This window comes from Micropterus dolomieu, linkage group LG11, assembly GCF_021292245.1.
Source record: "Micropterus dolomieu isolate WLL.071019.BEF.003 ecotype Adirondacks linkage group LG11, ASM2129224v1, whole genome shotgun sequence".
Taxonomy (NCBI): domain Eukaryota; kingdom Metazoa; phylum Chordata; class Actinopteri; order Centrarchiformes; family Centrarchidae; genus Micropterus; species Micropterus dolomieu.
In genome coordinates this window covers 5,292,523-5,311,635 of record NC_060160.1, presented here as the reverse complement: position 1 = coordinate 5,311,635, position 19,113 = coordinate 5,292,523, and the positions used below count along the sequence as shown (strand labels likewise).

General features: G+C 39.0%; 1 protein-coding gene across 1 annotated transcript in view; it reads left to right on the top strand.

Moving 5' to 3' along the window:
- Positions 1 to 19,113, top strand: part of gfra4a (GDNF family receptor alpha 4a) — a 187,664-nt gene that overhangs the window by 143,247 nt on the left and 25,304 nt on the right. The gene's annotated exons all lie outside the window — the stretch shown is intronic.

Here is a 19,113-nt window from a genome sequence, read left to right as displayed (position 1 = left end):
CTATATGAAATTATAATGAATATAATAACTATAAGTAATATTAACAATATACTAATAGTATAATATGGAATTGTACTAATACCTTACAACATATAATAACATACTTTTATTTATTTAAATTTCCCTTTCAAATCTCAATGATGACAGTTATGACTCCTCTCTGTAGCTCACTCTCCCTCTGTCTACTCCTCTCTCTACCTCCTAAAGCCCACAAAACAAAAAGCGGCTACTTCAGAGTTTATCATTGACTCATGATGCCTGTGCTCATTTATCTCCTAAATATTTTGGCTACAACCTTTTTGTTGCAGTTTTTATAGTTGAAGTAAATGTATAATGTATATGTGCTGTTTGTTCTGTTTTTGTTGATTTGTTAAGCTATAAGATGTTTGCAGTAACCAGACAAAGGCTCCTGTGGTTTAAGTTTCTAAGACTGATGGAGTGGAATCTGTTGCCCATGTTTACTGGCAATAACATAATGAGACTTTATCATCTGTTAATTTTAATACTTAATACATTGTTTTTAGGACTAATTAAATAAATGTACAGTATGCTGTATAACGCTACATGATAAATAAAAGGCTTCAAATAGACCTGGTGATCGGTATCGGCCGATACTGCTTTCCGCAATCTGTGATCGGCTCAAAAAATCCTGATCGGTGCACCTCTAGCATCTATGTCGACGGTTAACTTCCTTTGCGTTGCTTAGGTCTAGGTTAGGTTCTTCATACCTTCGAAGACTTGTATACTATGTTCACTCTCTGCATTTATGTTGGGATTAAATTCTCATCAATGATGGCTCACAAAAGCCTGAAACAAGCAAGACATCGCGATATAATACCTGACTGTGAAGACTCACATATTTAATGACAGACTTTCTCAAATTAGTTTAATCCTCGCATAGGGTTGCAATCATGATAACTACCATAGAATGAGATAATGTGAATTATACAGATCCTTTACCAACAAAACAGTATGTAAGTACTTAGCAAAATGTACTGACCCTTAGGGCGGGTTCACACCAGCCTTGGTTAGTTTGGTTGAATCCAATACCTTTTGAAAAATTGAATTTTTTATGTATGTAGCATATAGGGCCATATATGCATTTATTAATTCATTCAAGGAAATAGATATGTCTTATGTTAGCATAGCCTGCTTTTATCCTTTACTAGCCTATTTGCATTGGCCAACTTGTGACTTTTTGATGTTTGCAATCGGGGCCCACTTTGTTCAGTGGTCCACTTAGTATGGCCGATACAAACAAGATGTGGGATGATCTGTGATCAAACCGTCTGAGTGACGTCCTGCATTATTAAATTATTCAATACCCACTGTCTTACGAGACATTCATGTGCACGGCTCTCCAAAGTCTGCTGATATGTGCTGCAAAGACCAACACGGACCTTACCGTGCTCTATGATGTTTGATAGGTAGAAGGTAGAAATTTGGAGCCATTTGTTGTCTTTTTACCCGCCAACATATTTCTGTACATTTATTTTTTTTTATACAGTTTCTGGACCATTTGAGTTTTTCCTTTGTGAAAGCAAACCGGTCTAGTTGGAAAATTTAAACAATGTATCATCGTCCAATTTACCACCCTTAGTGTCATGTAGACAGTGTTAAATATAGTGCCATTCTAGTCTTCCTACCACTCAAAGTGCTTTACAATACATGTCACATTTACCCCATTCATACACTGCAGTGGCTGCCATGCAAGGTGCCAACTGCACATCAGAAAGTAGCTAATCATTCACACACATTCAAACATTGGCACAGCCTCCTGGAGCAATGTGGTATTCAGTATCTTGCCCAAGGATACTTCAACATGCGGACTGGCAGAGCCAGGGATCGAACCACTGACCTCTTTTGACTAGTCAACGAGTATATCCTGAGCCACAGCCACCCCCCTAATCCAAATATATCCTGAAGACTGCAGTAATGATTATGATAAATATTGTTTAATCAGACAATTATGTTTCCAATTGTTTTAGTTTATGAAATATTACAAAATAGTGAAACATATTCATCACTATTTCCCTTTTCCAGTATAAGGTTGAGATCTTCAAATTGCTCCAACAGTCCAAAACCCCCCAAAATGTATTTTGCAAGTATATAAAACAGGAGAAAAAGAGCAATTCACATTTAAGAGGCTGAAAAAAATGTTTTGCAATCTTGCTTGATTGGTTTTGATTAATTTTAGACCAATCAATGTAGCATCTAATCACATCAGCAGTATTAAAGTAGTCTCATATACTTTTGTCATTTCACAAAATTAGCTTTTTTTCGCCCATGTCCAGTGGTCTAAAATGCCATTTCAAGGTCTTTTCGACCCCGGCAACAAACAATTTCCAAGTGAAACACTGGTGCAGATGAAGGCTCTCGGCATGTTCATGTGAGTGAACATGGAGGAGCTTCTCTGTGTGTTGGCAGTCTACAGTAGGCACTTCAAATTGTTTCTGACACAAAGAGAGCCAAGCTAGTCATTTATGTCTGACTTGATCCATCTCTGCAGGGCTTGTGTATTATTCGTGTATGTGGGTTTCAGTGTATGTGGGTTTAAGTATCTATGTGTCATTGAGTGTGTACATACAGAACAGTAGGACAGCATACTGGCTCGGTCCTGGCTTGTATCAGGTCAGCTCGCCAGTGTCACAGTGTCCCTCTTCCTCATTAAAAACATGCCTCTGGCTCCAAACTCATGACCAGAGAGCTAAACTGAGAAAGCTCTCCTCAAAGTGACAAGGACCATATTAATATTGTGATGCCCTCCGCTCACTCGGCCATATCAGCAGGAGAATACTGATATAAACAGCATCAGCAGTGGCAAAAGAATAGAGTAGAAATTGGCCAAAATTTTATTTCAAAGTCACTCTTGCACAGCGACATTAAACCCAGCCAAAGCACAAACTTATTCTATTGGATGTAGCCAAGAGATTCAGAACGATAATTTGTTCATGCAGAATAATATTGCCGTGAAAGTGTGACAGAGCGGAAGGTAGCTAGAGAGAGAGATGGAAGGAGACAGGAGTGAATCTGTCAATACACATTATCATTTCATCCTGATCTCATATGGAGCGTAATGCTCTCCTAACTTAGATAAGGGTACGCCAAAAACCAGTGGTGCGTCTTCTAATCTGCTGCCTTACATAATGAAACATCAACTCACCTCCTTGCTCATCACGGGTCATCTCCCAAGGAGTGTGTGACCACAGAACCTTGCCAAGCGCTAACATAAAAGCCCTGTCTATTTTTATCTTTTGGAACAATGCAGTTAATTAGGATGCATCCACAATCAGTAATTAATGCAGAGTAGATTCTTGGCCAGTGAGGGCATCTACAGCAGAGAACAAAAACGATAACATAACTCGGTAATGACGCCGGTGTCATGAAGGCTTGGAACCATATCACTGAAAAAAAGAAAGAGTTCCATTTGTCAGTTTCAAGGTTAGTTTTTCACTCTCAATGAAACATTTTCCCCCCAATCTAATTGTCTGCTGACCTGTGCCCTCCAGGTTAAAATATACAATTGGAGAGCTCTTTATAAAAGTTATAATTGGGGGTAAGTGATGCATTCATAGCCCAGGCTTGCAATCAGCGTGTCCTCATCTGGCCACTGTATCTGACCTGGGCACATGTACAAGCACAGGCAGACACATGCTTTACAATCAGGCAGAGAGCTAAACATCGGTGCCATTGGTGTTTTAGTGTTGGAATGGGTGAATGGGAGGCAGTGCTTTGTCCTACCAAGGTTGAAAATGGTTATATAAGTCTACTATAAGTATGAGATGAATACCGAAGATGTGTCGTGTGGGTGTGGAGGTAACTTAAATGGAGCTGGAGTTAGTAATTTTCTTTTTCCATTAACTTGACCGATACTGTTTATATGTCCATCTAATATTGTACAAACGATTTCTAGGGAGAGTTTCTGTCTGCTCCAGATTCAGCACCATGGACAGAGCATGGAGGAAAAAGAACATGGTGTGAGAATAACTATTACTAAACTCATAGTGTGTATAATAATACCCAATAATCAATACAGTCATTTTTTTTTGTGATTGTGCATGTATCACATTGGTTTCAGTCCAATAGCATTGTTTACTGCATAGCACTGTAAATCAACAGAGACATACAGCGTAAGCCTTTAGCCCACATTAGATGAAAATACCCACCTTAAGCACACTGCCAAGTGTGGCTCTGGCTTTATTGGGTCATGATATTTACTACGCTGCCTCCTGAGGTGTTGGAGTAGCATTTCCAGCAGGACCTCAAACTGTGCCTCTGACATTTTGAATGCTCGAAATTCTGCCGTGATATTATTCCACCTCAAATCAAGGGAAACGATTGTTACCACAACTGCTCATACAGTATATTCATTTTCCATCAAAGGTACTTCTTTTATTGTATAATTGAACACAAGAATTTAGCCTGATGATCAGTCTAAATTACTATTTCTTAGACTTTGACTAATTCAGCCTGGCGTTTTGCTTATGTTAGCTGATTTCTTGTTGGGAGGGGAGCTATTTTGTTTTGCTTTGAAATATGTCTATTTAAGAGTTATTTCTTTTTACAGTTTGCAAAGATTTCATTCACACATACCACCATTTATCAGTAACTACTTTTTGTGTATGAAGCCAGATGGTTAACTTTCCTTTATATCTTTTATTAGATAATCAACAGCACAAATATGACGAGAAATGAGTGGAGAGAGAGATGTTGAACAACATCCAAATAAATGTCTGTGCGATTAAACGCTAGGCCACAAGGGCGCCCATGCACGCTAGCTATGTAGGCTATGTGGGTAGATGATGTTCCCATTCTAATGCCTGCCTTCAAAACTCTAATTGGTGGATTGTTTCACAAACCAGTAGAAACAGCGGTCACTGTGCACAATACCAGACTTATTGAGTCACTGAACAAATCTGGTTGCTGAAGTTGGGTTGAGGTCTGTTGAAGGCCATAGAATATGATTCATATAATTTTCATAGTTATTAAACCGTTCAGTAACCCTTGCCATTGGTGGTATCTACGTTTGTTATGTTTATTTACTAATTCATTCTAGTTTGTTTTCCATTCATTTCTCATACATCTGTCTACCAGAGGTTTTCTGGGTGGAGCTACAGTATAAATACAGATTTTCTGGCAAAGCAACTTAAAAGTGGTACCGAAAATGAAATTTAGCCATTAGCAATTATTTAAGATTAGCTAGTTAGTGTAGATTAGTCTGGAGCTAAAGTAAACTTTAACCTAGTGACCTTACTTGATAATAAATCTTATGGCTATGATGAATGAATGAATGAAGAATTGAAGGAGAAGTTCCCTCTTTGTCACTCAAGTTTTCCAGTTGCAAGTATTCAGAGAAGCTTTGTCTGTAGCTCTGCCCACTTGGGATTAACTAAAACAATAAGATTATTTCTGCCCTCAGAAAAAAATGTGTGTACACAAATATTTGTGTAAGAGTGTGCTCACTCACAAGTGCTGTAAATAGACAAACACAGGTAGGATGCTGACAGGAAGACGCACATTTGCAGTTAAAGAATGTAATTCTCAACCAACGCTAGTAAACATAGAAACTCACAAATGAACGCACACACTGCTCCCTCTCTCCCAGCCACACACACAGGAAGACACAAACACACCACACAAAAGGCTACCCTGGGGAGGTGAAGTGAAGAGGTGAGACTTCACCAAAGAGTCTGTTCGGGGCATGTGAGTATTTGTGTATATAAGTGTTGATAATCATATTTTTATGCACTTTTTATGCACTCAGTAGAGATAAAAAAGTAGTTTGACAACAAGACCTTTGGTTGTATGAGAGAATCAAGACACTATACATGTGATATTGATATGCAATACACAATTTGTGTGTGTTGTGCATGTGAAGCAATTGTAGCTCTGTTCATTTTGTTGTCTGTGTGTATTCATACCTCAGTGTGTTCTTGTAAGAGAAAGAAGAGGATACAGAAAGGGGAGGGAGTGTGTAGCTATTTTGGCATTTGTATTTAGTAAGAACTGGAGAGAAATAAGGAGCTTAAATCCCCAAATTTTTTTCAAAGAGCCTCCAACTGTGTTCCAATCACATTTTATAGCTTTTTGTCTTCAGAGGACAGTAGGGAAAGAATGATGCGACAAAATAAAAATGCCACTAGTAATATGGCAAAACTCTATGCCAGAAAACAACAATGTACTCCAGTGAAATGTGCTAGGAAGAAAAACAACACCAGTAGGGTTTATTATAAATTCCCAGATGTACTCAGACTGTGAACCAAATCTACTGTACAAACAATCTATTTTGAGAGGTTGGAGAGGTTGAGAGTTTTTCAAACTGTGGTCATTAAAGATGCTGAGGCCACACGGCGCTTGGATGTTGTCATAGTGGAAACCCAAGAACTTGCGCAGTGATGGAAGCAAGGTGCAGGAGGATGTTTTCCTAGCATGGTTTGCAAAAACAACTCCCTGCAGGACAGGCAGGATAGGAAGTCTTTTTCTACATGAGTTACAAAAATTTTAATGTGGGTGTTGAGTGGCTTGAGGACGGAGTGTCTAATGAGGTGAAGTTTCAGGTAACAGCAAATACTGTATATTTTTTAAAGCTTTTCTGTGACTCGAGAAATGGAATTCTGTTTGACATAATCAATGACAAGGAGTCAGAAATGAATGAAACAATAGGGGTTAGCAATCATTTAGATTTGCTAGTGCTTATAAAGATTATTATTATTTCTTTATAGTCACAAAGCTCCTCTGTAGCATAGTAGTTGTCAAGTCTCCTCATTGTCACATGGATTTTGGGAACTATACCCATGAATTGACACTAAGGTATGAGGATTCACATTACTTATTCTTGGAAAATCTGTGCCGCTGTCCTGGAAATGAGATTGCAGGTGAGTATTGGACCACAGCTTTAGAAGGAGTCAGATTGCCCTTAGTACAAAGCACTAGACTAGCTTTTCAAAGTGTTCCAATTTTGTTTGGATTTGCTACTCCAGTGCTTAGTTTTTTGTGGATTTGAAAAAGTATATCACCATGTTCATCAAGGTATCCAGTGTGAGATGCTGGATGAGCTGTATAAGCCTAGATAGTGCCCAGTTTGAAGGCATATTTTCAGATGATGTTAGTTTAATTTGGTTTAATCACACTTTATATCTTCAAAGTGTATTGGGGTAGTTTGCCGCCAAATGGGAGACTAGGAGATTTAACACTGGTTAGGGGAACTGACTGTACTGATGTTGGCTTTACATCAGAATGCGCCTGGTCAAGAAAGCTGTGAGTTGGAAAGCAAAGCACTCAATTTACTGGTCAACCTCAGTCTGATACTCACACCTGTTATAAGCTTCGAAGCCATAAAAGTAGGATCACAGCCACATGATATTGAGATAGAATTTTTCTGCAAGGTGGCTACAGTTGTTTATTTATGTGATAAGTGAGGAGTTCAACAAATTCAGGAGAATCTCGGTAGCTAGTGGCTGCTCCACGACACCAGTTTGGGTCCTTGGAAATGATGTCCCCTGGGCATCCTCCATTTAACTGTGTTTGAGGCATGATTACATCTCCCAGCAGGCCCAGGATGACTTTGGGATACCACAAGCAGGAGCATGTTACTGGAAAAAAAGGAAGTCTGGGCCGCTCACTTTGCCCTGCTACCACCACATCCTGAACTGGACAGATGGATGGTTGCATAGGTTGACTGTCCCCTACTCTTGGACTGTTTTTGTAGTATTTTAGACTGAACAAGCACAATATTAAAAGTAGTTATTTGCCCCTAACTCACTATTTAGTTCAGTCTTAGTACAGTTGTATGTATTTTACATTTTAGCTGGCACTCTAGTCCATAGGCATGCTGTGCGAGTAAGTTTCAGTTCCAACACCCCATACATTACAAGTAATCAACAGTAAAGATTACAGATTGTGCTCACACAAGAGTAAGGATTTTAAAGGTCAGAATGAAAACACCCAGACAATAGATGAAACAAATAGCCTGGTTTCCCCAGATTGTTCTCTAACTGAGAAAATTGGCAACAATTACATCTAAGCTGATATTAGGCTTATTTTTTTTTTTTGTCAAGCCCTGGATTTACTGGCACAACAGAAAATAGCAAATTTAAGAAAACATCCTCACTCCTGTCTCTCTCCTCCCAACAGACGGTTTTACTCACAAGCCGGTGACATTTCAAGTGTATTTTTCTACCAACATTGTGGTCTACAACAGTTATTAAGTCCCTTTTTTGTCCCAGTCAATCTCAACATTGACAAATAACAGATGTAAACAGCTGTTCTGCTTTGTGCGCTTGAGCAGCGCATTACTATAACTAAAGACGGGTATAACATTATGAGAGTAGGGGATAATAGGACGTCTTGTTGACAACCAGTGGTCAGGATCATTGTCATCTTGTACAACACCCTGCTCTTGCTTCTTGGCATGGTACAGCAGCTGGCAGGGTGGATGTAGTTAAGTATGCTGTCAGCTATGCCCTGTAATGGGCTCTGTGTCCATGCTTTAGGACAGATGACTTGTTCAGGCCCAGGTGTATGTGAAAGAGCCTTGATTAATTCCTCAGTACACAGTCATATAGTGCTGGACCCTGTCCTCGGAATTTTTTAAAAACAAGATATCAGCAAATAATTTTAATATAGTCACTTATTTAGTTTCTGAATTATATTCTTTTATCATTATTATTTTAATCAATGTCGTGCAGTCAAGGTTTCATGTAGGCCTAAGATCACTTCACCTAAAAAAAATAAGCTGCTTACCCTACATTAACTTCACTGGTGTTGGTTCATTTGGAGAGCTTTGGCCTCTCATACTTGTCTAAATTAACATAAAGACTGTGCTTAATTCACTAAAAACATTTACAAACTAGCAGTGTGTCTTCACGGATGGGGATTTTGGCCTGTCCATCATTCAGTCTAACACTGAAATATCTTGACAACTATTGGATGGATTGCCATGATATTTTGCACAGGCGTTCATTGTGCCCAGAGGATGAATCCTAATGACTTTAGTGATCTCCTGACCTGTCCTCTAGTGTTACTGTGAGGTTGATGTTTTTGATTTTTAGTGAAATGTCTTGGCAACGTTTGGATGGATTGTCTATAAATTTGTTACAGATGTCCCTGGTGCACATTGAATGAATCCTAATTACTTTGGCGATCCCCTTACTTTTCATCTAACACCACCAGCAGGGTAAAGGCTTAATTTAGCCAGTGGAATGTCTTAACATCTACTTGATGGGTTGACAGAAAAATTGTAGAGACATTCATGCTTCCCAGACAATACATTTTAATGACTTTGGTGATCCCACTGACTTCTCCTCTTGTGCAACCATGAGGCTGACATTTGTGATTTTGAGAGATAATGTCATGACAGCTATTGGATGGATTTCCGGGACATTCATGTATTGATAAATTCATGAATTGTAATAACTTTGGTGATCATCTGTACCTGCAAAGCATCAACATGTTTACATTGTCATTGTGAACATGTTAGCATGCTGACATTAACCTCAAAGTGTTGTGCTCAAGTACGGCCTCACAGAGACTCAGTCTATTGTCCATTTGTATTGAAAATAGTTTTCTGACCAGTGACAGAACAACATACAATACATCACACAAAAACATCACAGACAAACACTTCAAATAGCCTCCATAGTATCAGACAGTTCTTCTAGGCTCAGGAACCGTTTCAACTTTGTACTAAACGTTTAAATTTTTTCATCTAAAGTTGCAGCTCCAGTCACCTTGTCGTCCTGTGTGTGTTCTTAGGTATTTTGTGTTTATATGTACGCTTGTGTTTTGACTCAACTTTAACAAGAGCCCCAGTGCTAATTTTAAATTCCTAAACATGAAGGAAAGTGGTACAAAAAGTGTTCAAATATCTTTATTATTGTAAGTAACATAAAAGTAGCACTTTAGAGATATTTTCCATCACAAGTAAAAGTCCTGAAGATTAGTGCTGTAAGTTAAACAATTTGTCAGTACAGTAAGTAATGTATCGAAAGTAAAGTAATCAGAGTACAGTGCAGTTCCACTGGCTCGTATTTCCTGTTTTGGGTTTGTCACACTCTCGGATCAGATGAAGAAAGAAGGAAACAAAAAAAGCAGGAAGGCAAAACCGATCCCAAGAAGCAAAGAACAGGAAGGTTGTATAGATTTAGTCTAAAAGAAAAAAGGCTGTTATTTTCTATGGAAAATGTTCATCTACAATTTTCTCCTTCCACCGCCACTATGTGGCCACTAACCCTATGTGAAACTCCAGTCTTGAAGGTGGAAAAGCTGGAGAGGCTGATCAGCTCATTTATAAGGAAGTGGTTTGGTCTTCCTAGGTGCCTCAGTGGCATAGGGCTCTATGGCAAAGGAGTCTTAGAGCTGCCCATTTCCAGTCTCTCAGAGTACAAGTGTGCCAAAGTAAGGCTGGAAATGATGCTGTCCATCAGAAGCAACCGAGCAGGCAAAGGCAGCACTCAAGCACAGGGACATTTTGGAACAGGTGCAGCAAGGGAGGAGTGGTCTCGGCCTAAGGGTCAGCACATCAGCCTGGAACAAGGCTACACTGTCTCAGAGACGGGGACTCGTTGTGCAGGAGATATGACAGCAGGAGGAGGCAGCAAGGTGCACAAAGGCTGTTGTGCAGGCAAAACAAGGGCAATGGATGAGATGGGAGGGAGCGGAGAAGAGGAAGATCTCCTGGAATGAGCTTTAGGAGATGGAGACATTCAGAGCCAGTTTCACCATCAAGGCTACCTATGATGTCTTGACATCTCCCAAGAATCTCAGCCAGTGGAATCTCAGCCAGTGGAATGGAGAAGACTCCACATGCTCTCTCTGCCCCTGTCCAGCAACAATCTTGGTGGGCTGCAAAACTAGCCTCACTCAAGGCACAACCCGGTGCTACAGTCTTCCAGCAGTGCTAGAAAGTCAGCGGACAAGAATCAACGCCTTTCCTCTCCCCTCATTAGGCTAGCTGACGGCAGCATTCATCCGGGAAGGGGAAGGTCAGGCCAGACTTGCCACAGCAAGACCAGACACAGGGCAGCTAGGTGGAACACGATTGGAGAATGGTGACAGACTTGGGCCAGAGGCTCTACTTCCCATCTGAGATTGTGTCAGCCAACCTTAGACCAGACATTGTGCTATGGTCGGCCTCACTCCGGCTTATTTACATCATTGAGCTTACAGTGCCCTGGGAGGATGCAGTGGAGGAGGCATACGAGCGTAAGAAGCTGAGGTATGCCGAGCTTGCAGCCGATGCACAACAACGCGGCTGGAAAGCAAAAGTCCAACCTGATGAAGTAGGCTGTAGAGGGTTTGTAGCTACGTCAATATTGAGGGGAAAATGAGGGAAGGCCTACTAGCAAGCAGTCAAAGACCTCTCCAGAGCGGCTGAAAATGGCATACAGTGGCTTTGGATGAAGAGAAAAGACTCAACTTGGGCCCTCAAGTGAGGAGATGGTATCTAGGGGATGAGCACGGGATGCCGGGAATAACTGCTGAACCCTCCGGAGGTGTTGTGGGCCTATCAGCGAAACATCGAGGAAAGAGGGCGCCCACTTGATAACCCAGAAGATGCTACCACCCACTTGACCAACCTGCAGAGTCTAGGCAGTATGCCTCAAGTGTGCAATTAACGGACATATCTTACATTTTGGACACTTTCCATACAATATCTATAATTATTCCAAAGTAACTAAAGAAATGACATAAATGAAATGTGGTGGAGTAAAAAATTAGACAAAATAATCTCAGCTCATCATCCACTTGCTCGCTTCTCCTGGAGCTTCTGACTATATCACACGGTCCTCCTTATCAACGGAAACAAGAAATGTTCACACTTTCAATGGAATAAATAAAAATTACAGTATTTCACTCTACAATGTAGAATGAAATGGAAAAATAGATAGTTTCCAAAAATAGAAATGCAATACAGTATCTTAGTCACTCAAATACATGTATTTGGTTACGTTCTACCTCAAAATACTCATAATTCCAGCAAAAGGCAAATGCTATTCTACTTTTGTTAAATATAATTATAACCTTATTCAGTACCTCTAATTTAAAGTCACATAAAAACTGTCTTTCGTAATATCCAATTTAGACTTTTTAGAGCTACTGATTGATGTCTTGAGCCTTTGTCTTTTATTTCTTTTCAAATACTGATCTAGTAATCTAGCTTCAGTGTAATAATCATTTCATTCTCCAGCATATCATTCACACCATGGAGGAGCTCAGTCTAAATTCAATTTATTATCTTGCCCAACATAAATGTGTCTGCAAAAAGTGTGATCTCTAGTTCAAAACAGTGAAATTATTTTCTCATTGGCAAAATGGGTTTTTAAAATTGTAAAAAATTGTTTTTCATCAAGCTCTCAGGCCTCAACATCTACATGCCCACACACTTTTAATTCTAAGAAGACAAAGAAAAATGCCCAAATTGCAGTTGTGTGGTTATTCTGAAACAGCTGCGGAATGATATTGACTTTCTTCTGGATGGATTAGTCACTAAGGAATCTGGGAAGGAAATTAGTATTCTGCATCACAGCCAGAGTGGTCTCTTGGTTCTCCTCTAAATTTCATCATGTTTTGCTGAATCAATGATACACAGCGAAAGGACCCTATGACAACGTATTTTGAGGACCAATTACTGTCCGAATAAGTCTTACTGCAAATTAAATTTATGGTAAAGTGTCTAAATAGTTTTTGCACTGTTGTGTGACTGTGTGTATGAGTGGATTTACACAAGCGTGTTCGTTCATTCACATTGGCATGTGTGTATGTGTGCATGCATTTATGGGAAGACTATTGCTTTTTTTTGTTTTGGCAACACTGCTGGGAAAAAGAGAGGGCATTATTAGTAGCTGTGAAAACAGAGACAACATAGCAGAAGAAACCCCAGCAGACATAGTGAGTCATCTTGGTTAAAAAGTGTTTGGGGAGACACAGTTAGATAATAAGGAACTACAATATACAGTAACAAAAGCATGGCCCCTTGGTAGTACTTCAAAAATCCAAGAGCCTGTTATCTCTAATCTATAGCAAGTCACTCAGCCATACAGCAACAGATGAAGAGAAAGATGGTTCTGTGTGAGATCTAGTGAAAAAAAAAAATCATGAACATAAACGGTTACAAAAAACGACATGCACACTTCACCAGCTCAAATTGAGAAAACCAACTTCATTTGTTACTTAGATCTTTGTCAATTCAGTCAATGTGGTTACTCAATAAACTATTAAATATACCAATCACAACTGTCCAAAACCCAAAGATATTAAATTTACAATAATATGAAATTGAGAAAAGCAGTTCTCAAAGTAGAATCAGCAATTTTTGCTTGATAGATTATTTGAAATATAAACAAATTATTGAGATTTACAATACAATGTGATGCAATCCAGTACAACAGCTCTGCCACATATTTGACCATTATGAAGCTTATAATGACCAGTTTTTGTTCAAACTTTCTGAGAGGTGTTAATTTAACACATTATATTCAAAATGTGTTTCTAATATTTAACTCCCCTCATGTTTGTAGGTGGGGTGGGCAAACCATTAGAAATACCTCTCAGTATAATGCAATTATAAACGTGTACTTAAATGAATTCCTCTCTGACAGTGTCAATCAAACTGAACATTATTATCTTTGTAAAGGTAGAATGTATGCCTGAGCTGTTGTATTGAGTTGCATAAGATTTTAGGTGTACCTGGCCTAGTGTTTCAGCACTTCACTGAGCAGAAGTTTACAATTCATCTCAAGCTCTGTAACAAGGACATGCAACTGAACAAGTTGAAACAAAATAAAATAAAATGTGAATTGGGAAAAACCTTGGAGAGCAAATCAGTTAAAAACATACCCTCTTTCTTCAGACACTCAGTGGTGCATGTCTGTGTAAAAAGATTTTACAAATAATTAACAGAAAGTTACAGCAATTCATAGAAATTAAAAACACAAGAGGTTTACGTTTATGAAGTCCTGCACTTTGATTCTTTCTTTAGGGAATGCAACTTTAAAGATGAATGAGCAGTAAAGTTGTTGCTGTGGTAGTTGCTGGGATATTGACTCGCAGAAAGAGCTGAGTCATTGCTTATTGTATTCAAACACATAATTAATTGGATCGTTGTCATATCTCTGTTCTCTTCCTAGTTTCATCTTCATCATTCATTTTATGAACCCTTTACAGTGACGAACATCACTTATTGAGAATTAAATCTTACTGAGCTTCCTTTATGTGACGTAACAAGAGTGCAGGGCTTTCTGTTGTAGCATCTCTTAAAGGAAGCTTTCTCTCATTGGCTGATAGCTAGTGGCTGATGGCAGTGACTGATGCCCGGTGGCTGTAATAGAGCCTTGGGTTTAGGTGGGAGGCAGAGAGACGTGACGAGCCACCCGATGAGATGAGGGGAGCTTCTCTCACCATCCCTACACCTGTTTCCTTTGAGTAGAGAACCGAGTCGTGACAGAGAGAGGATGATAAGAAAGGTAGTTATTTTGTGTTTGTCATAAGGTATACTTGTTAATCTCACTCATTGTTGTCTACTAAGTAATGTATATGTCCTCTTTTCTTGGAAATCTTCCTTTAATTTCAGAATCTGCTCTTTGAACCATACCAGGTGTGTTTGTGTGCAAGTGACAGATGAGAGAAAAAAAATAAGCGAAAAAGGAGGGGGAGAACAGAGAGATAAGTGGGAAGGATGACGTGAGCAGAGAGAAAATCAGAGAGAAATGGGAACAAAAAGGAAAAGAGACAAAAAGCGAAGAGAGGGCGCTCAAACAGATTATTTACCTCAGTGGGATAACAGGGAGGCATATAGGATGGAACGAATTTGAATGACAAGGCAACTGATTTCTCCTAATTGGTTTTGACTCTCTCTCTCTTTGAACTGCGGGTGTGCTGCAGCTCTTTTTCCAGGCAAACAGCTATCTCTTGCAATCTGGAGTGCTGCTTAATTTCTCAGACAAATATCAAACCGCTCTACTCTGGATTAGTTGCAATTTAATATAATTTGCACTGTTGCTGATCACCAGGGGCTTCTTCTGCCATGAAGCCGAGGGAAGCCAAACCTAGCTTTTAAGGTTCTCCTGCGCTCCACTTTCCATATCCAAACACCCACACACACCACCCACCTATCTGATCCCACATGAAGTTCCACATACTTGCATAAGAGAAGTGCAAATCAATCTAAATATGTTTAAACATTGTTTCTCTCTAACTGAGCGAAAAGCACTACCACAGGAGTGAAATAAATGTATTTCCAATGCAAATCTGCATTTTAAGAGTTTTCTCAGAGCGAGTTAAGTATCTTGACATAAGGCTGATTCCTCCGCTTTTGTCAAGGTACCATCACTTGATCCAAGAAAACTTGCGAGTGGAGCTGATTTGCATCGAAAACGAATGACATTATCTCACCCTGCAGTTTTTTTTTCCCGCTGCCTTTGCTTTACAACAAATAAATCTGATTTTAAGGCTCTGTAGTGGAATAAATGACTTGTTGAGGTGGATTTTTTCTGTGGTCACACTTAGTGCCAACTGTCAAGACCTCAGTGAAGATGAGCTTTTCGTTTGAGTGGCAGATGCTTTCTCTCAATAGCATCCACAAACATCCTAAACCCATGGCAACAAGCTTCTTGCCTCACTGTCTGTCTAGACTTTTATTTACAGCTTTCTGCTAGATTAGCTGACTCCTGGGAAAGTTTAAGAAGTCTGCTGCGGGGCAAACGGTAGTTAAACCTTTTCTCTACAACTACACCAAGCTTCAGCCAAGGATGTAGACTTTATTCAGATATTTTGTTCCCTTTTCTGTTTTATCTGATCATCTCTAGTCCCGTAACCCAGGGAGAATTACTCTGAGTCAAAGTTTAAGCTTAACGAAGGCATCATATTCTGACAGTTCTGTCAGTCTGCCGGCAGAGATTTAGCGAGCTTTGGCCTTTATTGGGATACTGCTTTCGCTCCTTATCACTTGAATGAGCTGTGATGGAATCAAATTTGATTAAGATGTAATTTTCTGAACCGGCTTGCTGCACAGAAAGTCTCACTGAGTAGTCAGTGGCACAGAAATGCTTTTGGACATGATTTCTGTCAAGTAGTGGATAACCAATTCTTCTCACTTAAAACTAATCACTATCATATTAGATAGTTTTAAATGCTTTGTAAAATACTAAGAGAGCAGTGAGCAGTGGTGCCCTTAATACAGCTACACTTTTATAATAGATATTCAATTTACCCCTTAAAATATAGTTTTCTCCCTTTTTCCCATAAGTTGCTTTAAAGTTCAGTATCATCTTATCACACCCTGTCTGACAGTATTTCCTATATATTCTGGTGAACTTGTTCCATCTCTTTATCGAAGCTATATGATATTTGCACTGGGTAAAATATTCATACCCAAGACTCCATATTTTTATCGTTGCACCACCCCTTAAATGGAAATGTCTTGTGCATCATTTTATTCACATTTTATCAAAGTTCAGTCTGACATATTTTGTATTTGGACATTAAATTTTGTGGCTTCAAATAAAGGTTTGCTGCACAGTATGAGTTTGTATTGGCTGACCCACCATTAGCCAAGCTAGCAACATGGTAAATTGACTTGTATTTATACAGAGCTTTCTACCCACCATTCAAAGCACTTTACAACACTGACATGTATATACTGATGCATGCAAGGTGCCAACTGCTCATCAGGAGTAGTAAGCTGTCCAATGCCCAGAGAGACACCAACGGCACAGCCATTGGGAGCAATTTGGGGTTCAGTATCTTGCCCAAGGACACTTCGACTGGACTGGGGGAGCCAGAAATTAAACCAACGACCCACTGGTTACTAGACAACCCACTCAAAAACCTGAGTCACTGCCGCCACAGGCATGGCCCTAGGCATGGCTATGTCTGTCTGTCAGTCAGTCAGTCAGTTTATTGATCTACTGCTTTGGTCCATAATGAAATATTTCTAAAGCTTTTGGATAGACTGCCATGAAATTTGGTATTAATGGTGCCTAGACAATGAATCCTAATGACTTGTATTATCCCCTGATCTTTTTTGTGCCATCAACAGTTTGTGGTTTTAAGTCAAAGGCCTCAACAAACATTGGATGGGTTACCATGAAATGTGGTTCAGACATTGACAACAAATTGTAATCACTTTGGTGATACCCTGACTTTTATCTAGTGCCATCATCAGGCTGAATTTGTAATTTGTCCAATACTTTGGTTTATGACCAAATATTTAAAACTAATGAAATTGAAATTAGCTTCAGCTACTTTGTGTCTTGTGCTAATTGGCAAATGTTAGCATGCTAACAGGCTAAAAAAAGTTGGTGAACATGCTCAACATTATACCTACTAAACATCTGCAGCTAGCTAGCATTGTGAGTATGTTAACATGCTGATGTTAGCATTTAGCTCACACCAGTGCTGTGCCTCAGTAGTGCCTCACAGAGCCGCTAGCATGGTTGTATACTCTTCGTCTTGTTAATTTTTAGTTTGAAACGTAGCAAAATCACTTAGTGATGTTGTGCCCGTTGTTTACTCTTATAATAGTATGTGAATGTGTGTTTAACCCAAACTAGACACATAGATTGATTAAAAAAACACTACATCGTTTTTAAGAGTGAGTCTAAGAGGTTTTAGACAGCTGGGAATAAACAGCATTTACTATCCTTAGGGGAATACAGCTTGCATGTTATTAGTGCCACATGAAACAAGACAACAGTAAACAGGCTGTTCCCCCACAAATGACACAGTCCCTCTCTGGGCCAATCTGTAAAAATATGACACTCTGTTTTGACTGGAGCTAAAACATTTCTGTGTAATTTTGAACATATTGGGATGTATTGGTGAGACGCATCATCCCCCCAAGTTTCATCAAAATCCAGTCAGTGGTGTCAAATGTATTCTATGTGACAACTGTATGAATTCATGAATAACATAGCATCCCCCTGGGGTTTAATGAATATAATTTTTTAAATGCTGAAATACAGTAGTGAGATGCTTCGTTGACCAAGTTTGATTGCTACTGACAAAGGTTGTAGAAATGTAATCCAATTATTAAATTCAATTAAATTTAGATTATTTTGGCAATGATTCAGTGGATCATAAAATCTCACATTCATTCTTTTTTTAATTTGTCACTGACAAGTTCCACTACTTTATGAAACTGTATTGAAGTGCAATTCTAAGTTGCTGTTGTACACCTTTATGTTGAATTTGAACTGCTTTATAAAAATTACAAAAACTGATTTGGTCGATGATAATCAAACACAGACATAAAACCATTGTGCTCCTTTAATAGGACCAACATGGGGCTAAACCAAGAGCTCAGTATGTGGTACTGGTATAGGAGGGACAAATGCTGAAAATGAACAGATGTATAGTAATTTTTAAAGTTGTTGATCAATGAGGTAATTAATCTGTGCATCTGAATGAAAAGAAACATCTTAATGTTAATACATTTTAATCACTGACCTCCTACAATCCACTGCATCACTGTCTATTGAGAAGGAAAAAAATCCCACTTGAATCTTTACTGGCGAGAGATTTGCAACATTCGCAATAATTGTACACAATAACAGTTAAAACAAATTAATTCATATTCACACATCCGCCTGCTGGTGGATTACTTGGCAGCTCTGAGTCTTATATAATGTCCATATACCCATTTTACTCCCATTTATTCAACAATTACTAGCCTGTGTCAGTGGGGCTACCTTCCCCCAATTCCTCGGAAGGTTTTTATGAATGTTTTTTAATAATAATTTTAACCAATGATCTGTTGCTTCCATAAACACTTTCTTCAGAGAAATTAGAGGTCTTTTGAATGATTTTGTGACCACTTGGCTTCTCTACTACTACTATAATTTAGAACTATAAAGCAGAAATTACAATTAGCACATGCTTAGGAAGATAGCCCAGCTGTTTCTGCATATCTAATATGGGTAATCATGATGAAATATGTTTGTCGTATGTTTTCATTAGTTTTCTTTTGTGTCATTGAGTTTTGCCTGTTCTTTAACTTGTTGCCTGAAAGATTTTGTTTGTTTTATTTGGGGCTAAGTGCATTGGATTAGTACTCAACTAGTGTTATTATTTATGCATCCAAAACCGCTTCTGAAAGCTTCCCAGACACCTCTGTAT